The sequence below is a fragment of the Carcharhinus amblyrhynchos genome, unplaced genomic scaffold (assembly GCF_965287045.1).
Source record: "Carcharhinus amblyrhynchos unplaced genomic scaffold, sCarAmb.v2.hapA scaffold_38, whole genome shotgun sequence".
In the NCBI taxonomy this organism is placed as follows: domain Eukaryota; kingdom Metazoa; phylum Chordata; class Chondrichthyes; order Carcharhiniformes; family Carcharhinidae; genus Carcharhinus; species Carcharhinus amblyrhynchos.
In genome coordinates, this window is record NW_027649779.1 from 1,555,893 (window position 1) to 1,577,931 (window position 22,039).

At 43.1% G+C, this 22,039-nt stretch overlaps 8 non-coding genes across 8 annotated transcripts; 2 read left to right on the forward strand and 6 right to left on the reverse strand.

Moving 5' to 3' along the window:
• The first annotated feature begins 11,400 nt into the window (after nt 1–11,400).
• On the forward strand, nt 11,401–11,482 carry trnal-aag (transfer RNA leucine (anticodon AAG)). Its single transcript has one exon. It is a non-coding gene; the product is annotated as a tRNA-Leu (tRNA).
• Nucleotides 11,483–11,745: 263 nt separating this feature from the next.
• On the forward strand, nt 11,746–11,818 carry trnaf-gaa (transfer RNA phenylalanine (anticodon GAA)). Its single transcript has one exon. It is a non-coding gene; the product is annotated as a tRNA-Phe (tRNA).
• A 1,254-nt stretch (nt 11,819–13,072) lies between these two features.
• On the reverse strand, nt 13,073–13,144 carry trnae-cuc (transfer RNA glutamic acid (anticodon CUC)). The gene has a single exon. It is a non-coding gene; the product is annotated as a tRNA-Glu (tRNA).
• A 2,662-nt stretch (nt 13,145–15,806) lies between these two features.
• Nucleotides 15,807–15,879, reverse strand: trnav-aac (transfer RNA valine (anticodon AAC)). Its single transcript has one exon. It is a non-coding gene; the product is annotated as a tRNA-Val (tRNA).
• A 420-nt stretch (nt 15,880–16,299) lies between these two features.
• On the reverse strand, nt 16,300–16,371 carry trnae-uuc (transfer RNA glutamic acid (anticodon UUC)). Its single transcript has one exon. It is a non-coding gene; the product is annotated as a tRNA-Glu (tRNA).
• Nucleotides 16,372–16,930: 559 nt separating this feature from the next.
• Nucleotides 16,931–17,004, reverse strand: trnan-auu (transfer RNA asparagine (anticodon AUU)). The gene has a single exon. It is a non-coding gene; the product is annotated as a tRNA-Asn (tRNA).
• A 1,761-nt stretch (nt 17,005–18,765) lies between these two features.
• trnan-guu (transfer RNA asparagine (anticodon GUU)) lies at nt 18,766–18,839 on the reverse strand. The gene has a single exon. It is a non-coding gene; the product is annotated as a tRNA-Asn (tRNA).
• Nucleotides 18,840–19,262: 423 nt separating this feature from the next.
• trnag-gcc (transfer RNA glycine (anticodon GCC)) lies at nt 19,263–19,333 on the reverse strand. Its single transcript has one exon. It is a non-coding gene; the product is annotated as a tRNA-Gly (tRNA).
• Nucleotides 19,334–22,039: the final 2,706 nt, after the last annotated feature.

The window sequence follows — 22,039 nt, forward strand, 5'->3', positions numbered from 1 at the left end:
TACTGAGAGTTTGTGGACTATGTTGCCCATGCAGTGGAGAGACACCGCAGGGAGGAAAAAAATGCAGACAAACAGTTGAAGGAGATACAACGCAAACTCCTGCAAGCCCAGCTGGAAGAAATTAAAAGTAAGGAAAAGCTGAAAGTGAAAGAAGACCCCACACTCAAGAAAATAGCACCGATGGTGGTGAACCAAAAGACAGAGGAAATACCTGCACCGATGCTAGGGAGAAACGGAGATGGAGGCCAGCCCATCATAACCTACAACATTTCTGCCTTTCTGCTGTCCATGAACCCAGGAGGCTATGGCTTAAATTATCAACACCCTTATGCTTCACAAAATCAGACTGACTGGAATAGAAATGAGAAAGGACAGGGAAGTGGCAGGCCACCCTATCAGAATCAGAGAGGACAGGGACAGGGAAATCAGCAGCTTCTAAGGCAGGGACTGCCGCCTGGCCCTCCAGGCGTATGCTGGGGGTGTGGGGAAGCAGGACATATAAAAAGAAATTGCCCACAGAACTCTTACAGGCAGGGAGAAAACCAGCAGCAGATAGGCCAGCAAATGGCGCAAATGCCGTTGAGTAACACCCCCGTGCTGCAGGGACCTGTGAATTTTCAGAACTCCCTATAGGGGGGCCCTGAGAACCCTGAAATGGCAGGACAATACGTACAAATAACAGATACAGCAGATCAGGAACCCATAATTAGTGTTAGAGTAGGAGGGGTTGAGGTCCCCATGATGATAGACACCGGCGCCACGTGTACGTGCATACAAACAAAATATGCGAATCACCTACCATTATCAAACCAGTTTGTGAAAACTGTGGGGTTCTCGGGGAAAGTAACGTTACCTCAGATGACAACGCCGGTACCTGTCACCATTGGAAGCAAAACTACTCATGTACCTATATTAGTGTGTGATAGAACGCCATTAAATTTATTAGGAAGAGATGCAATCCTAGGTTTAGGACTAAAATTAGAATGTACAGAACAAGGAATTGATTTGATGGGAGTGTATTTACTCGGAGTACCAGGAAAGGAAGGGGTTAATGTGTACTGGTTGGGAGACATAGAGGAGTAAGTTAAAAAACAGGTATGGGAAGTTTGGGGGGAGCTGATAGACACTTGGGTTCCACAGGCCGAATGGCCAAGGACAGAGCTACACAGCACAATGATATTTGATGAAGAACAGAAACCCGAGATACAGGAAAAGTGGGAAAAGGAGGCAGGACGAGAACAGGAAATAAGGTCAGAAAGTATTTTAGTTGGCCCAGAGGGAGCAGCCCTCACGGTTGTTAGAGATGAATGGGTTAACAAATGGTTCTCTGTACCTGGAGCAGAACCACATGTTACACTGAAAGTGAATCCGGGATACAGATCAAAGGACCTAGGACCAATGGTACTGAGGGCACGGGAATTAGAATTTGTTCGGACAGAAAACGTAGATATTTGGACGTCCAGTAATGGACAAATGTTGAAGATAATCTTGGATGTTAAAATGATCGGGAAGCCAAAACAGGTAAAAATAGAGGCAGAGACAAGAGAGCAATGCAGGAAGGACAGTTTAAAACTATTGGAAAGATTAGCAGAAGGGGGTCACAAAGTATCCAGGAAAAAGCTGCAGTTGTGCCAGGAAAAAGTAGAATATTTGGGGAGAGAGATATCAGCAGGGCAAAAGGGGATAGCTTCACAGCAAATAGAAGCAGTACTAAAAGTTCCGAAACCACAGACGGTGGGGCAAATGATGACATTTTTGGGAATGACAGGATTCAGTTCAGAATGGGTGGAAAGCTGTGCAGAAAAAACACAGGCACTACGGAAAATAATGAAAGAGGCGGGATGTGAAGAGTTAAAAGCTAAACTAAAATGGGACAAAGATGCTTCAGAAGCATTTGAGAATATAAAGAAAGAAATGGCACAGGCACCAGCATTGGCTTTACCAACCTATGACAAACCTTTTGACTTATTTGTGAGTAACAGAGAAGCAGGGTTTGCTACAGCAGTGTTAATGCAGGAGAATTGCAAGGGCAGACGAAGGCAGGCTGTAGCATATTACAGCACCAAGCTAGACGACGTAGCAATGGGGTATCCTCCTTGCTATCAAGGTCTGGCAGCAGCCTGGTGGGCATACGAAAAGGCAGCCACAGTCACAATGGGGTATCCGATAAACATACATGTATACCACAAGGTAGCTGCATTGATTGAAAAAGGGAAATTTGTCCTGACGCCGTCAAGAATTCATCACTTTCAAATGTTGACCACATTCCCTGACATTACGATAGTAAAGTGTAATAGGGTCAACCCAGCTGATTATATGCCATTGCCACATGAGGGAGAGGAGCATGAGTGCATAAGAGAGACAAGAGCGTATATGAAACTGAGGAAAGACCTGAAGGCAGATAGATTAGACACAGAAGGAAAGCGAACTCTGTATGTTGATGGTTCGTGCTATAGGGTATGGAATTGGCTGGACAATATGTTAGGAAGATGGGGGGGTCTGGTTTGCTAAAGCTGGAGTTGTGACAGCCATGACAATAACCATCCTGGGATTAATATTTTGCTGGTTTTTACCTGTCCTGAGATCTCTCCTTGCTAGATTGGCAGTGCGACAAATGGTGACACAAGTGACAAGCAACCCACGTTTGGGAGGGACAACTAAGGAATGGGGAAACATTGAACTGCCCCCGCTGGATGAATTCACAATGACCCTGGTTGAAATTGAAACCTGTCAGTTTGCGAAATAGCTGCACTAGTGGAGGATTGTTCTACAACCTCACCGATGCCTACGGAGACCAAGAGACTTAGTCTGTACACAGGAATCAGTCTTTTTCCCTTCCCTAGACAAGGATGGGAAGGTTTTTGGCTGATGACTGTTAGGGGCAGGCAATCTGGGGGAGCAACCTAAAAATCAGGACTTTTGCTAGACAAGCCATGATAAGACTAGAATGGGGACATTGATCCCTGACCAAAGTACTTGGCTCCCCCACGTTGCCTACAAGTGTGATTAAATATGTGCATGTGAACAGGGCCAAACAAGGGGGACTATCTGAGCTGGCCTTGGTAATTGGGATGAGACTAGGGGATAGTCTCAAAGGGGGGATATGTAAGGAAATTTGTACTCAATATGTAAGCATGTTAGTACTTAGAGAATTTGTACTGAATAATTGTACCTAAACTGGGTATGAAATATGGAATCACGGATAGTATTAGAGTGTCTTCCTGAAATAGATTTAGGATGGGACTAGTAGGTTACTTCACATAATCAAGTATAGCTGCTGAAATCAGTGCATGCAACCCGATGAAGTAGTATAGTAGTTATCCATTAATGAAAGTAAACAGCAGTCACTTGGGGAGACAATGGGTACTATACAGCTGTCCAGCTTAATGTATGATCGTAACAAGCAAGAATAAAGTGAGCATGTTTTTCTTCACATTCGGCCTAAGTCAGCTAAACCACTATTGTTGTACAAGCAGAGTCGTAAAGATAAGGGCAAAGGATGTAACTACCATGGTTTCGAGAGGAAAAGAGATGTAACAATGGGTGACCAATCTCATGCAAGGTAAATAAGGGGTCAGTACAGAAACAATGGTGGCTAAACGAGGTCGCATTGTAAAAGCGAGATAAGAATCTTGAGATATGGAGCTGAAATGTGCATAAAAAGACTGTAAGCCGAGGGCTCTGTGGAGTGTTCCGGACCTCCCGGCTTTATTTCTCTTGTACTGGAAATAAAGTCTATTGCTTGGAAGATTACAACTCAGACTCTCTGTTTTAATCGGGTTAAATAAGTTGTCGTCTTGGGGAACCACGACATGACCCATCCGTTTAAATATACATTCATCTCTGCCTTTTCATGATAAAATCCAGAGACCTGAGTGAATAATGCGGAGAACCGCGGCGATTTCACGCATAAACTGGTCTGTCACTGACGAGTTTCAGGTATTCCTAAAAAGCAAAATGCCATCTTTATTCGAGACCGATGCAGGACTGTGTTTGGCAGAAGATAGTTTTCTATGCACTGCCTCTTAAAAAAGGCCATCAGTGTCGCTGTAGCGTGGGTTACCAGAGTGTATCTCTCTTTATATCGTCCGATGAAATACTTCCCAGGCAGGCAAACCACATGCTGGATAGAGGAAACATACAGAACAGATATACAAATCATGACGTGAAACGAAGAAATTGAGGTGTATTTCACTTAAACACATCATCGATTACAAATTTCCAAATTATGACTAGTGTTGTGGGTAATTTGACAATTTGAGATTGTCTTTAACTGTAGACAATATAAAACTCACGAGACAGATATCTCTGTGTGAGGGGGTAACATTAATTGAAAACAAAAGCAAAATATACAGCTGCCTGGAGATCACCAAGAGGATTAAGTGGCTCTGGAATAGAGCGGCAAGACCTTTCCTGTGAATCTAACTTGTACAATCAAAAACAGATCAATTATAGATGTTCTTACCGATCATTCCCACCTCATATTAGATTAAAACCAATTACATTCTGTCAACATACATCAATAATAATTCCTGACACATTTCTCAGTCAATCACATTTTACATCCCTCTGTAATGAGATCTAATTCGTCCATTTAGTACCAATGCTGACTCCCATTTTGGTTGAACTCACTTCCCTCTGCTGTGTGGCTAAGAACTCTCATTTAGAGGTCAATGTGAAAATACCCGCTGACTCATTCGCAAAACTGGACAAACACGTGATCCTGGGTCCCAGTACGATCTATTCTGTGTGTAAACATTGAATGCCCCCATTCATAAAGTTGCAAAATGTATTCCCTCGCCAGAAACTTTCAGATAATAATTTTGCTAACTACGAAGATTCCCAGGCCATTGGCTCTCAACTCTTCAATTTTACCATCACGTCTTACAGTGACTTGTTTTTGGCTGAAATGAACAACAATTTATTCAATACATAAATTACATTTAAAATATGAGCATATGTGTTTTATAATCATAACTGTTTATTTAATTCTCCTATTGCATCCACATATGTGTAAAGTATTTTCTTCATTACCTTATCATCATTGTTTCAAGATTTATTTTGTTCTTTTTTTGTAATGTCTTATGTGTTATGTCAAAAACCTTGTCAATTGGTTAATAATTTCCCCCCCTTCAGTCGTATGTTAGATAAGCACATCATGGATTACAAATTTTCCAATTATGACTAGATTGGGATCTATGGAATTGACCACAGAGAAACAAAAACGCAGACGTTTCAGAAAGCTGGGACCCATTGGATACAAGTAACTACTTATTCTCCGAGACTGGGACCTTCTGATAAAGATATTTCAGCTTCACATTCGGGTAAAGCAAACACAGATAGACTTTTTTCTCTTATTGCTCCATGAGATACGAAAAGACTCCACTGTTCAGAAAACACATTGACTGTCTGGCTGTAACCATTAAACATCCCCCACTGCCTTCTGTTTCTAGTATGCATTTCTCCCTGTTCAGATTCGTTCCCCCTGATACTAATGCCCAGAATTCACTGAACATCACCTTAGGGACCCTCTCTCTGTGTTCTGTTCTCTCTGATACCATCCACCTGAAATCATGGAAATCCCATGGGATCTGCCTCGTTCCCATCTGCAATTTAATGTGCAATACTGTTTTGTAGGTAACTTTTCTTCGGTTACTCCTCATATACCACATGTTAATTCTGAACGTTGCTGTATGAGATTGGTGTTGTCAATGGCTCTATCGTTCTGATGTTAGATGGCAATATTTATTGTCTTTGTAAGAATGGGAGACATTGTGGTGTTATCCTCTGTGTAAGCAAGTAGGGTTTCAAACTTGACTTCTGTAAACAACACATTACTAGTCAGTATCTGGATCATATACTCAGGTTCAACCGAAAGCTAGAGGTGAAAGTGGAGAAAGGGAAAAGCAGAGCCTTCTTCAGTTCATTTCGTAACTTCGTTTAGGCTACAGCATAGATAAAAGAGCTTTTGCATGAACTGAGTAACTGGAGCATGAAGTGCAGGTCATTGACATCCAGGCTGGTGAAGTAGGCCTCACCCTTAAGTCGCACGGAGAGGAAATCTTCTGTCTTAACTGCTGATGACAGCGGCTGAGTGACAGAATCTCTACGGCCCATATTTGGATAAGTGTTGTCTTGGCCCGGAGGAGGTGGAGTCGTAAGAAAAGATTCTCCACTCCAGTGCAGTGGAGAAGTTGAAAAAAGAAAACATAAATAAAATCGCGTTAGAACTTATGATCTGAAATCTTTGAACTTAAGAACATATAAGAACATAAGAAATAGGAGCAGGAGTAGGCCAACCAGCCCTTCGAGACTGCCCCGCCATTCAGTAAGATCATGGCTGATCTGTCGTGGCTCAGTTCCACATTCCCGCCCTCTCCCCATAACCCTTAATCCCCTCTCTTATCAAAAACCCATCAACCCGCGTCTTAAAAATATTTAGCGAGGCAGCCTCCACCACTTCAACGGGCAGAGAATTCCAGAGATTCACCACCCTTTGAGTGAAGAAATTCCTCCTCAACTCCGTTCTAAACCGCCTCCCCTTTATCTTGAGGCTGTGCCTCCGAGTCCTACTATCCTTTCTGAGTGGGAAGAGTCTCTCCACCTCTATCCTATCCATCCCATTCATCATCTTATACGTCTCAATGAGATCTCCCCTCATTCGTCTAAACTCTAACGAGTACAAGCCTAGTTTATTCAGCCTCTCCTCATAGCTCAACCCCCTCAACTCCGGCATCAGCCTAGTAAACCTCCTCTGCACTCACACACTTGAGTTCTGAAGGCTCACAGGTGGTAGAAATCTGCACTTTCTAGTTCCATGTCGCGGCCACCAGAGGGCAGGAGGATTCCGTGTTGGGTCCAATGTCGGGAGAATTACAGACTCACTCGCACGGCCAGGAACAATATTGAGAGAATGTAATTAGAAGAACAAATGTTGAAACAGAAATATTACATTAGATTTGACAGTAATTTTTTTTTTCACGGAAGTATTATTATGAGTTGTTAAACTGTTGATTTGCTGAAACTATTCACGTTCATTGAGCTTGGCGCTCGGCATTCTTTGTGATGTATGGCGGGCAGTATGTGAGCTGCAGACGGAAAAGAGCCGCCCATTTCCAAATAGTCGAGTTAGTAACATTGGTGTTTTCAGTTACCAGTGTTTTCAGTCTTCAAATGTTGCGTTTTTTTTTCAACAAGTATATTTTGGTGAAGAATCCGAAAGTGTGGGCTGGTTGTTCTAGCGGTATGATTCTCACTTTGGGTTATTTTGGTCAAAGTGTGAGAGGGTTGAGCCCTTTCATGTTATTTCCCCATTGCCCAAATCGCAGAGTTTACTCATGTCATTCCAGTGCAGGCGGCAGGATTGTTTCACTTGGGGTTTGGTTTGTGAATCTGAGCACAAACTGCAGGTAATCCATCAGCACAACAAACCCGCTTGGAAAACATTTTCAAAAGGGCTGACTTGGAAGGAGACATTTATTTTGTCAACATTCACCTGTTCAAGGGATAGGATAATTGTCCGTTTAGGCAGCTGGCCAAATGTTCCTTTTCATTCATTAACGAGATGAGATGTTGGTGTCACGGTTCAGGCCGGCAATTATTACCCATAACTTATCACCCTTCAGAAGATGGTGGTGAGCTGCCTTCTTGAATTGGGGCATTCGATTGTTATAAGTACATCCATAGTGCTGTTAGTGTTTGGTGGGAGTGGGGGGAGGGCGGCGTTTGCCGTTATCCAAGCACCTTGTCCCAGTGACAGAGAAAGAACTGCGATATTTTTCCAACGCAGGATTCTGATCGCTTTGGAGAGGATGTTCCTCGTGGTAGCGATATTGAGTTTGGAAAGTGTTATCTCTGGCGCACTTGGTGAAATTGCTATCTAAGGTATACTAATCAGGCAAGTGGGGAATATTCACTCAGACTCCCGACTTCTCCTTGGAAATGGTGGCCAGGTTCGAGGGAGTCAGGATGTGAGTAATTCACTGCAGGATTCCAAGCCTCATATCAGCTCTGCCACTGCACAAACTGATAAAATGTGTGTTGATTGAAAAATAGGAGCGTTTCCTTTCCTGCGTAGTGTGCAGAGAATTTTCAACACTTTTTTTTTCTGAATGCATACTGAGACTTATGTAAAATCTAATGGCATATGCAAGCAAAATATTGTGTTCAAGTAATATTCGATTGCCGACTCTCTGAGGGAGTGGTTAGGTCGTCTTACTGTTTTACTGTCACCTGATAAAGAAGCAGCACTCCGAAAGCTCGTGATACTAAATAAAACTATGGACATTAACCTGGTGTTGTGAGACTTCTTACCGTCTTTAGCCAGCACTTTGAATTCCAACAGAGCGGTTGAACACAGCAACTCAGTTCTATTGCAATTAGGGATGATTGTACATGAATAAAGACAATCTCAGTGGTGAAACTTTTGTTTACAAGCACTCGTGTTTGACAAAATTTCGGCCCAATTTCGAAGCATCCGACAACATGTAACAACTGGCGTTTGTAGTCATGTGGGCCAGTGGCGTAATGGATAACGCGTCTGACTACGGATCAGAAGATTCCAGGTTCGCAGTAATGAGTTTGGTCGGCTGGAGAATTGAATCTTACAAATCGAAACACAGGAACAACGGAATTCGAAGCCGATGGAGGTAAATTCAACCCTTTGGCCCGGTTCCTCCTCATCTCAGTTTAAAATCTACCGGCCCTCAAATTATACACGTGATCTCTTGTTATCGATTGCCCCATAAAAAGAAAGTTTTGGTCTATCTTTACTTCATCAATTCATCTAGAATTGTATATACCTCGATCAGATTCCCCCCTCAATTCTACCCTTCAGCAGCTTATGAGGCCATTTCACCTCACTATCAATTCCGTGACCCAGCTCAATCCGTGTTGTCATTGGCTGAAGGAGGCAATAATGTTCCATCCAAACAGGACATGTTGAAATAGGAACGTGTCAGAAGTGAAAAAATAAGTTCTGAGATGAAAATAAGAATCAAAGGGATTTGTGTTAAGTCAGTTGGAAAAACACTGTTCACCGATTTCCCTGGTCGTCCAGTGGTTTGTGTTCAGCACTTCCCCACTGATGCGTGGTTTTCATTTCCGCTGAGGAAGATTACAAAAGAACATAAGAACATAAGAAATAGGAGCAGGAGTAGGCCATCTGGCCCCTCGAGCCTGTCCCGCCATTCAATAAGATCATGGCTGATCTGTTGTGGCTCAGCTCCACATTCCCGCCCTCTCCCCATAACCCTTAATCCCCTCTCTTATCAAAAACCCATCAACCCGCGGCTTAAAAACATTTAGCGAGGCAGCCTCCACCACTTCAACGGGCAGAGAATTCCAGAGATTCACCATCCTTTGAGTGAAAAAGTTCCTCCTCAACTCCGTTCTAAACAGCCCCCCCCCCCTTTATCTTGAGGCTGTGCCCCCTAGTCCTACTGCCCTTTCTGAGTGGGAAGAGTCTCTCCACCTCTATCCTATCCATCCCATTCATCATCTTATACGTCTCAATGAGATCTCCCCTCATTCTTCTAAACTCTAACGAGTACAAGCCTAGTTTATTCAGCCTCTCCTCATTGCTCAACCCCCTCAACTCCGGCATCAGCCTAGTAAACCTCCTCTGCACTCCCTCCAAGGCCAAAATATCCTTGCGTAAGTACGGCGACCAAAACTGCACACAGTACTCCAGCTGCGGCCTCACCAATGCCCTATATAGCCGCAGCAAGACCTCCCTACTTTTATATTCAATCCCCCTCGCTATGAAGGCCAGCATCCCATTTGCCTTCCTGACCACCTGCTGCACCTGCAAGCTGGGTTTTTGCGACTCATGCACAAGGACCCCGAGGGCCCTCTGCACCGTCGCCTGCTGCAGTTTTTCTCCACGTAAGTAATAATCCTTCCTACCATTATTCCTACCAAAGTGGACCACCTCACACTTGCCAACATTAAATTCCATTTGCCAGCTCCTGGCCCATTCGCCCAGCCTATCTAGATCCTTCTGCAGACTCTCCACACCCTCTGCACAATTTGCCTTTCCACCAATCTTGGTGTCATCAGCAAATTTTGACACCATACACTCAGTTCCCTCCTCCAGATCATCTATATAAATGGTAAATAGCTGAGGCCCCAGCACCGACCCCTGAGGCACTCCAGTAGTCACCAACCGCCAATCCGAATAGCACCCATTGACCCCCCACTCTCTGCCTCCTATTTGACAAACAGTCCTCTATCCACGCTAACACCCTACCCCCAACTCGATGCCCCCTGACCTTCTGCAATAACCTCTTGTGAGGTACTTTGTCAAACGCCTTCTGAAAATCAAGATAGACCACATCCACCGGCTCTCCTCTATCCACCGTCCTAGACACATCCTCATAGAACTCAAGTAAATTTGTCAGACACGACTTCCCCTTCACGAAACCATGCTGCGTCTGCTCTATCAAGCAATTCCCCTCAAGATGCAATTATTTGATCTCAGCAAACCATTAATGATAATCTGATTTACTCTCCGTTCGAAAGTAGATCTACTAGAATCTGCCGAGTGAGATTTGCAAGATTCCAACGGAGCTGGAAATTTCACATGTGCAACAGTTCAATAACAAACACAGAAAGAGAAGGACAGTGATAGACTGCAAAGTACTAACGATTGAGATGATGCAATGTAAAATCTGTGTGCTCATGAGTCAGATTTCACCGTTTATATTCACACTGACTAATGAAACGTTTCCCTCATCTGCATTGAAAAACATTTGGAAATATTTCTGTTCAGTTTCGAACTGTCAGAAGCGAAAGTGATAATTATACTGGAGTGTTCATGTAATGTTTTCAATGGCCGAACACAACATGGTTGAATCAGAAGCTGCTATTTTGCGGGAGAAAGCAGTTTGTGTTGAAAGTGGTCTGGTGTGAAAATTAAAGTAACAAAAGCAGCGTGGATAAAGTAAATTCTAGAACACGCTGTAAGCTGCTGGTCTGGTGGTTAGAGTTTGACTCTTTCCCTGCTGTTCAGATCATTGATCTGAAATTGAAAATTTATTGCTCCCATCGAAACTCTGAAAATACATGAGTTGTTACCTGCATGAACATATAAAGCATAATTTCGCCTCGTGTCCTGAAGTGCAGACTCAGAGCAAATTCAACTGGAGGTTCGCTTGTCATTTCTGGCAGGAAATTGGGAAGAGACAGTTTAAACGATGCCGGCCCTTCACTGCATGTTACTGTGTGCAGCTCATTGTGTTTCTGCTGTGAGATGATTTCTGATTGTTACTAAGTTCAGACTTACCTGAGTCAGTGAAGGAGGAGGCTCAATCCTCCTGATGGCCTTTCCAAGCTCCATTGCTTTTAATGAATTTCAGTAACATTATCATCAAATGACATTATTGTGACTGCATTTCATGTGGTAGCGTGGCCGAGCGGTCTAAGGCGCTGGATTAAGGCTCCAGTCTCTTCGGAGGCGTGGGTTCGAATCCCACCGCTGCCAGGATGGATTTGAGTTTTGGTCTCACAGCTCAGATTGGATGCAGAAATGTGTCCTGTGTCGTTTTCGTCAAGAACAACGAACAGAAACATTACCAACTGAACAAGTTACTGGGGTAAAGCAGTGTGTGCAAGTGGCCCCTTTCGAGAGCACACACACACAGTGAATTGCTGACTGCCGAGTTAAACACTCTGATGAAGGAGCAGAGCTCCAAATCATTGCTCCCATAGAGATTTGGGAGACGGAAGCTTCCAGCCTACCAGCTCGCCGGAATACCTCAGTTGGGAGAGCGTTAGACTGAAGATCTGAAGGTCCCTGGCTCAATCCCGGGTTTCGGCAGGAAGCTCTTGCTGGTTTTCTGTGCTATCGGCAAATGGAATCCGCGTTTTGTCTCGCACTGTCTTCAAACATCAATTCACACAAACTGCAACAGGCCAAATACCCAGCGCAATTCCACCCTGCCAGGCGTTGTTCTATTTCCTGCTTGTTGGATTTCACTTTTTAAAAACTTCCTCTATTTCTAAACATTCCCAATGTTAACGAAAGGTGATGGAGGTGAAGGTTTATCTTTGTTTCCATGTAACGTCCTGAGTTTTTCCAACCTCATCACATTTCAGTGCAGATGTCAGGTCCGCTTTTACATGGCAGTGAAAATACATTTAGTTGACCTGCTGTTTCAACCAAAACAATGTATATTTGCATTACCTCTTTCCATTCCTCCAGAAGGAGGCCATTCGGCCCATCGAGTCCGCACCCACAACAATCCCACCCACGCCCTCTTCCCCGTAAACCCACATATTTACCCTTCTAATCCCTCTGACACTAGGATCAATTTAGCATGATCAATCAAACCAAAACACGCATCTTTGAATCGGAAACCGGAACACCCGGCGGAAACCCAAGGAGACACGGGGAGAACGTGCAAACTCCCCACAGACGGTGACCCGAGGACCTGAGCCCCTGGCGCTGTGAGGCATCAGTGCTAATCACTGTGCTACCGTGCTGCCCTTTCTACTGCATTCAATGTTACTGCAGTTCACTCCATTCAAAGTATTAGCATCAATCTGTGATAAACCATCCTGTGGTGATTCTGCTGAATAACATTAAATTATCACCGTTAATGGACCATCCAACGTTGGACACCATTGATTTTAAACTTTGCTGCTTTTCTGGGTGAACTCCAGCTCTCCATTCCTCCCGCAATGTCACCGCTCAAACTGAGTCTTTCTCCTTCCCACATTGTTAAACTCACAGTTACTGGTTTCTGAGTGAAAACTGCCTCCACTTCACTGGCGGTGGGAAAGTTTACTATTTCATTTAAGTAAATGTTTTCTTATCATTGAATCAGAGATTTGGACCCAGATCTGCGAGATATTTGTGTCGGTAGAAACAACAAACTTTCCCCCATTAACAGCCAGATTTTAACCCGTATCAGCATTTTGTGTCATCAGCCCTCTCTCTTATTTTCTTTTTTGGTTCTTTACATGTGACTTTTCCAATTCAGACGCAAACAAGGAAATCTGCCGAATATTGATTCTGATAGTTGCAGACCGGGAAGTAACGCAGGATTGTTGTACAGCAATAAAATCTACATTCCCTCACCGGGAATCGAACCCGGGCCGCGGCGGTGAGAGCGCCGAATCCTAACCACTAGACCACCAGGGAAGCTGATATAAGGTCTTTAAAATGTTCATTTATCCATGAATCACCTGCTTTTTATTGTACTTCGGACTTCTTATTCACCAAATGCAAGTTTATCTTTCACATTGTAACGTTTATTTCACACACAAATGACTGTTTCAGCCAATGAAAGCAGTGATTCATGTTAGCTGGAACAGGAAATGGGCAGTGAGGTGAAATAGTCCCGCAAACTGCTTATGCGGCACTTTCAATTTCCAAAACCCACCAACCTCATCACTGTGGCTCCTGTGAAACTTGGAAGGTAACACACGGCAGGCTTTCATCACGGAGGGTAACGGGGACAAGTCGTTAAGTCATAAGTGTTTGCAGATGGCACAAAGATGGCAGGATTGGCGGATAGCGAGGAGGATTATCAGGTGACACAGCAGGATATAGATAGGCTAGTATATTGGGCAGATAGATGACAGGTGGAATTTAATCCTGATAAATGCGAGGTGATGCATTTTGGAAGGAATAATGTAGAGGGGAGTTACATGATAAAGGGTAGACCAATTAAGAGTATAAAAATGCAGAGGGACCTGGGAGTGCAAGTGCACAAGTCTCTGAAGGTGGAAACACAGGTGGAGAAAGTGGCAAAGAAAGCTTACAGAATGCTAACCTTTATAGAAAGGGGTATAGAGTATAAGAGCTGGTGTCTAATGCTACAGTTGTACAGAATGTTGGTTAGACAGCATTTGGAGTACTGTGTCCAGTTCTGGTCACCTTACTACCGGAAGGACGTGGAGACCCTGGAGAGAATGCAGAGGAGGTTTACCAGGATGATGCCTGGTTTGGAAGGACTGAGTTATGAGGAAAGATTGGGTAAACTGGGGCTGTTTTCCTTAGAAAGACGGAGATTAAGGGGGGGGGGGGGGGGGGCGGGTCTGATAGAGGTGTATAAAATAATGAAGGGTATAGATAGAGTAAACAGAGGCAGGCTTTTTCCTAGATTGGAGACAAATATCACGAGGGGTCGCGAGCTAAGGGTGAGGGGGGAGAAGTACAGTTTTGGATATTAGAGGGAGGTTTCTCACACAGAGGGTCGTGGGGATATGGAATGCACTACCAAGTAAGGTGGTGGAGGCAGGCACGCTGGACTTGTTTAAGGTTTACTTAGATAGGAACATGAGTGAAACACGGATGGAGGGTTACAGGGGACGGTTTTAAATGAGGGTCAGAGCCTCGGGATATTACTGGAAATCTAATGCTACATGTGTTGATGTTTTGTCTCTTTTACTCCGCAGGTGTATCGGCCCACCTTGTTGTCTAACGAGGGGCATGAACACGGTGGGTCGTGTGTGGGCTGCTCTTGGATGTTTCGAGAGTGGCCTAGTACTTCGCGTCGAAGTTTGTGCTTAAAACTGGACCAGCAGATGGGCAACACCACAGCTCAGTGACTATCACTGCTAGCTGTGCAGATACATGGATTTGGGCCAGTGTCTGTGGGAGTTTGCATTCTCCCTGTGCTTGCGTGGGTTTTCTCTGGGTTCTCCAGTTTCCTCCCACACCCCAAAGATGTGCTGTTAGGCTGATTGGAGTAACAAATTGCCCCTAAATAATTCTCCCCTGAATTTGGTTTCCAATGGGGGTACCATAAGCATAGACACGGGTCAAGGGAGGTGTAGGAAAAATGCTTTGTTAAGATGGCGGCGCGGGCTCTGTCACATGTGATGCGATAGAAATCAATCGTCATTAAATAATGCTGCTAACACCAGATAACAGCACAGCCGGGAACAATTGACAGCTATTTTTTATGGGCACCCACGGACCCATTGCCAAGAGGCAACTATTCGTTGTGAATGCTGATGGTGAGAAAGTAGCGAAATTGCGTCCCTGGGTGGTTCTCGAACCACCAACCTTTGGGCGGTTAATAGCCAAACGCTCTAACCAATTGCGCCACAAAGACTGAGACAGTATATGCTAAAGTCGTGGGTCAATGACCACAATTCTATTTCTGGCATCCTATTCCAGAACTGCAGCATGACAGCACTGTTTACAACTCTATACAAGTCTCTTTAGTTCCGTTGATCCCGCAGCACTGCTGTAGTGTGTTGGTTATTCCCTTTCTCCTATGAACGGGCAGGTAAAATAAATCCACGTCTCTTACCACAGGGAGAAATTCAACGGGAGGCAAAGGGACTGATCACCATTTTTATTATGGGATTGAAACATTCAGGCACATAAATTCGGTCCGTTACAGGAAAGTTCAGTAGATCCGCACTGAGTCTCGATTCCCTCATCTTTCTGAGCGGTTTTTCCTGTTTCTTAGTGATGAAAAACGATTTAAAAAAAATTCTTCTGTGAAATGTGTGCCATTTCCCCTAGTACACTTACAATATCACTTGTATCTGTCTTTTTGAGCGCACACTACTATCAGATATTTCAGATGGTGATTAACCATATTAGTCTGCACCTATAAACCCATTAAATTCTGTTGTAGACTGAACGAGATGCGGATAAATGCTCGGTGTCAAAATCGAACTTCCCTGCCTTTTCGTCAAAATAACGTGTTTATAATTTCACAGAAAGTATTTGAGGGAGATATCAGATCAACGGTAACGTGTTTAACATCGAACTTCGGTTCATGTTGAGCAACAAACTGAAATCAAACAATTTTCTCTTCCACCACACGAGAAAATTTATTGACTGTTTCTGCCCGGTTTCGAACCAGGGACCTTTCGCGTGTTAGGCGAACGTGATAACCACTACACTACAGAAACAGCTGATAGTGTAGCATAGCGAATCTGCCTGTCTGCAATGTTCAACTAGGCTGTGTTGCTGCAGGTTCCGATGGTCAGACTGAGAGCCCATGTCACTGAATTCAGGAAGATAACCGTTACTTTCAATCTGATTGTACAACTTATCCCCAACATCAACATTTAAAAGCGTTCGTCTGGCAAATATCTAAGAGAGCAATGATTTCTGCCCATGCATTAATGCATCTTTTTCATCTTTCTTCGAATAATCTCAGCATCTGTATCATCAGCGCTTTGTAGCCTGTCGCTCTCTTTTATCTTTGTTCTTTAAATGCGACATTTCCAAATCAGATACTAAAGAAGAAATCTCCCTGATACTGATTCCGACAGAACTGGTGCAGACCGGGAAGTAACGCAGGATTTTTGTACAGCAATAAATCTACATTCCCTGACCGGGAATCGAACCCGGGCCGCGGCGGTGAAAGCGCCGAATCCTAACCACTACACCACCAGGGAAGCTGGTTAATTTTAAAATATTAATTTATCCATGCGCCACCTGCCTTTTGTGTTATTTCTACACGGGGACACAATCTCAGGATAAGGCGCTGATGATTCAGGACTGAGATGAGGAGAAATTGCTTCACTCAAAGGCTGGTGAATCTTGGGAATTCTCTACTCCAGAGGGTTCTGATGCTCCATCATTGAACCCATTTCAGTTTGGGTTAGACAGATTTATGATCGATCCAGGAATGAATGGAAACAGGAATATGGAATTGGAACAAATGCTCAGCCACAAGTTCATTTTTCAGTTGTATTTTTTAATGTTTAAAGGTATAATTACACATTATTATATATACATATATGTAATGGTGTACAGATATATATATGTGTATATGTATATATAATGTTATATGTAATATGTTTGAAGTCAATCGTCATTAAATAATGTTGGTAATACCAGATAACAGTACAGCCGGGAACAATTGACAGCTAATTTTTATTGGCACCCACGGGCCCATTGCCAACAGGTAACTGTTTACCCGTGAATGCTGATGGTGAGGAAATAGTAAAATTCCGTCCCTGGGTGGTCTCGAACCACCAACCTTTCAGTTAATAGCTGAACGCGCTGACCATTTCCGCCACAGAGACTGAAATAGCAGCTGAATATATTCTAAACCAGTTTGTGACCAATGATCACGCAATCTGAAGCTTAATTTCATTATTAATGCACTGGGCTTTGCTTCTATAAGGGCTACAATTAACCCTGTCTCATTTATGACTGTTCATGGCAGTGTTCACTACAATCACACATTTGGTGCAGTCTTGTACAGTAATGCACTAAGCCATGTCTCTTCATATCCTACGTTTGACTCATTTGAATCATTATTGCAATAGACTTTGCAACTGTTTACACTACATTACATGCCGCTTCATTTATTAATACATGTGGACATGCCATGATAAATGCTACAAGTCATCGTCTCTGAACTATTATTACTTAGTCAAGAGTTCACTTACGTTACATTAGGCTCCATCTCAGATATTATTGTGCTAGGCTCGATGTCATGCACTACTGAACACACCCGTGTATCACTAATAAAGCAGACACTTTCTCACTAATTGTTTTTCTATAAAATGTGTCTAATAGATGGAATCGAACCAAGAGCGAGTGAGAAGAATAGATGGATATGAACTAAAAAGTGCAATATAATTGTGTGGATGAAATTGTGTTATAGATCAGAGTGAGTTAGGGCTCGAATTGTGCTGAAGTTAAAAATTATAACAAGGAACTATATTTACATATACACAGAACATATTATAGAGGCAGGGTTCGGGCTGGATTTCTGAACGGACTAAGGAAAAAAATGAGCGCGAGGAATGGAAAATCCAGCGAAAAAGAGACATGCGTCCAATTATAATGAAATATTATTTGATAATGTCTGGATGATAAAATAGACAAATCATTAAATCACTAAAATGTAAGGTTATACAATAATTAGCTGGTAATCGACATGTTCACTAACCGGAAGGTAAATATGAATGCAAGTATTAAATTCACTATCCTTCGGCCAGATTTCCCTGTGAATGTTACTGACAGAGATATTAATGCCATTGCTTTACTGATTGTTCCCTTTCCATGGAAACAGGGAAATAAATGTTCCTCAAATATCTCCTCAAACCTGCTGCACTAACCTTGTGATTAAAATGATACAACACCACCATCTGCTGGCGGACCACAGAGACTGCAGGCGCTGGTGCTTGTGAGTCTGCGAACCGGTTACTGAAATATGAATATTGAACGATATTGTCCGAGATTAGAGTTTATAGAAGGATCTCGGCTGGCGTATTCGCCCTTTTTATAACCAGACACCGCAGATAAACCGTGTTCTTCATTTCCCATTGGGAGATAATGTCTGGAGATTGAAGCTGGGATTATTTGAAACTTCAAACTGTACATTCGATGCAGTTATCAGACGTTAATCAAATTCAGAATCTTAGTGGGTAAACATTGCTGCCCTCTGCAATTCGTTTGTCAGACATTTTCACGGTTTAGTCTTAAAAAAGGCACAAAGAATCACACACACACACACACACACACACACACACACACACACACACACACACACACACACACACACACACACACAGGTATTGGAGTCCACAGAGATACAGGGGGGCATACACAGATTCAGGGACACATGTAGATGTAGGGGCACACTAGATTCAGACGCAGACATATAGAGATTCTGGTAACTCGAAAGATAAAAGGGCACACACAGAATCGGAGGCATATACAACGTCTCAGCTTGCACACTGCCAAACTCTCCCTCGTAGTTCCAGACTTGTCAATGAGTTCAAGCAGGCAACTGTTTACCCGTGAATGCTGATAGTGAGAAAATACCAAAATTCCGTCCCTGGGTGGTCTCGAACCACCAACCTTTCGGTTAACAGCCGAACGCGCTGACCAATTGCGCCACAGAGACTGAGGCAGCAGCCGGTAAATATATTCTAAACTAGTGTGTCAATGACCACAATTCTATTTCTGAAAACCTGTTCCAGAACTGCAGCATGACCGCACTGTTTACAATTCTATACAAGTCTCTTTAGTTCCGTTGATCCAGCAGCACTGCTGTAGTGTGTTGGTTATTCCCTTTCTCCTATGAACGGACAGGTAAAATGAACGCATGTCTCTTATCACAGGGAGGAAACTAACCACTAGTCGCCCAAAGATCCAATACTTTCCACTCAATCATCAGTAACACCATTCACAACTGCACCTCTTTCCGGATATTGGGATCCATTTCCCTCAGGATTTAGTTCCAAGACTTAATATTTCCCTTGTTTTCCCCCAATTTTGACAGGAGATTCGCTTCAATATACAGAGTGAACGGAGAAAGAAGAAGCTTTGTATTGGCCGGGAATCGAACCCGGGCCTCCCGCGTGGCAGGCGAGAATTCTACCACTGAACCACCAATGCTGCGCTTGCTAACACTACCCCCACATGCTCTCTCTTCCTTCACAGTCAGCAGCATTATAATTTCCTTACTTTGTCCTTTCATTCCCCAAATGCCCACAAATGCTCTCATTCAAATCTCACGCGCAACATCGCACAAGCCTCTCATGCTGTTCAACACCTTCCTTTCATTCACAACCGCATCTCAAACTTTCAACCTTCCTCCAAAACACATCCACTCTGCAACAGTCCCCCCTCACACAGCCTCTTTCTCCCAAATATGCCTCTGCTCCCACCACATCAGTCTAAGCACACTTAAAACGTATTCAAATTATTTGCACACTATCTCTTATACTCAACCCATATCACTACAATATGCATCATGCCATTCTGCAAAAGCTTTAAGTTACTACATTTCTTCAAAGCTGGTACCCAGTGCGACACCAGGCCAAACTTCCACTTTCAACTCTTGATAACACCTATACAGGGTTACAAGTTAGCTCGGAATGAGTTCAAAAAAAGGGCTGAGGAGAGCTATTAGGGGGCATGAGAAGTCCTTGGCAAGCCTGGTAAAGGAAAACCCCAAAGCTTTTTACTCTTACGTTAAAAAATATATTAAATCTTCATATATCGAGGCCAGTCTGCGACATCTGAAAGCAATGAATCCTAACCACGAGACTACCAGGATCCCATCTGCCTGATTCTCCCAGATACTGATTACAGGAATGTGCACAGCGCTAATTGTCCGCACTCACACACTCCTTCCTGTCTGTTAAGATTTGATATTTTCACATTGGCTTCCAGTGTGATGAAAGCAGAGCTGTGATAAGCTGATGTTGTTCAGTGGATTTACTGCAGTAAGGTTTATGTCAATTCGATGCAAACATTGGTGTTTGAATGTGGTCAGTTACAGTGAAATTTAATGCAGTGGAAAGTAGCCTACTCATTTTTACAGAAGGAACCAGCAAGGGAAATATAAACATGAATAATTGTGCAACGGGACTGATATTTCTCCCTGCTGTTCAAATTGGCACAAGTATTGATCCACGATTTTCAAATTGCACCACGTGTTGGGGTCTGTGGTCTAATGGTGAATACTCTGGACTCTGAATCCAGTGATCTGAGTTCAAACCTCGGCGGAACCTTGTTTTAATTTGCAAATACAGATGATGGATTGGCTGAAGGGCGTTTCGTTTAAGTTTATCACCAAGTCCTAATCGAGAGGAGAATTTGCCAGCCCGTTCAGCTGCTGTTACTCAACTCAAGGGCAATTAGGGATGATAGGAAATGAATAAAGACGATCTCAATAATGGACCTTTTCCTTACAAGTAAAAGCAAACTTTTTGACAATGTTTCTGCCTGAAACTTTCGAAACGTCGAGCTAATATTTAACAACTATCCCACTTTTACACGTGGGCCAGTGGCGCAATGGATAACGCATCTGACTATCACTCAGAAGACTCGTGGTTGGCTCAGTACAAACCTTTAAAAGGTGTTCACAAATTCCTTGTTACTTTTGATGAAAGAGGTATTTAATAGTTTTATACTTTTTCAGACAAATGCTGACAAGCATATTTTCAGCTTCTCTGGAGAAAGTAATGTTCGGAAATTGCTAATGAAGTGCAACCGACTATTTTTAAGTTTTGTTTTTCGGAAAAAAAATCATTCAATAAGATTAGGATATTAAATAAATGCTAACCTCAAATACATTTTGGACAAAATTAAACACGTCTTAGAAAATTTACACAATTTTATCATTTTTTTTCATAAAATTCAGCATTTTTGATTTTGGAGAAAGCATTTCAAGCTGAGGTCAGTGCAAAGATAATATGACTGTAAAATCGAGATTCTGATAATATTCAGCACCAAACTGGAATCATACAGACTTCCCTCACCCGAGCATGTTTCAGATGTTGATTAACTATGTTAGTCTGCACCTAAACCTATTAAATTGTCTTGTAGACTCGATGACTTGCTGATATGTGCAGGTGCCAAAATAGGAAAGTTTCTTTCCTGGCAATGCATCAAACAATTTATCATTTCTTATTTGACACAAAGCATTTGAGGCCGAGGCCAGAGCGAAGATACTATGGGTGTAACTTTGAGATTCAGATAATGTTCAGCAACAAAATGCCCCGGCCAATGAAGGCATGCTTTAAGGTGCGAGTGGCAAGGTTTGAAGGAGATGGACATGGCGGATTTTTTTGCACAGAGAGTAGTGGGCTCCTGGAACTCTCTGCCGGGGAGAGATAGTAGAAGCGGATGCAGTTGTGACTTTTACGTCACTTGACAAATACATGAATAGGATGGGAATAGAGAGATATGGTCCCGGAAGGATAGGGGGTTTTAGTTAAGTCGGGCAGCATGGTCAGTGAAGGTTTGAAGGGTCGAAGGGCATGATCCTGTGCTGTAATTTTCTCTGTTCTTTGTACTGCCATTTTTCTTTACCCAAAACTGAGCTTCAGACCCTGTAGCTCTATATTTATGATGTGGGTATGCTGGTGTTGTTCTATATTTAACCATTCCATCTCTAACATCTTCTCCACTCACACAACCCTGTGAGATGGCTGTACTGATCTTATTGTGGCATCATGAGCGTTCCACATACAACATGACTTGTATCTATAAATTCTCATCTTGAACATTTCAATTGAAATTTCAGGGCAAGCAGAGCATTTTGAGCAGAATTCCCATCCCCTTTTAATGTGAACAAGTTGTTTCTGATTTCCC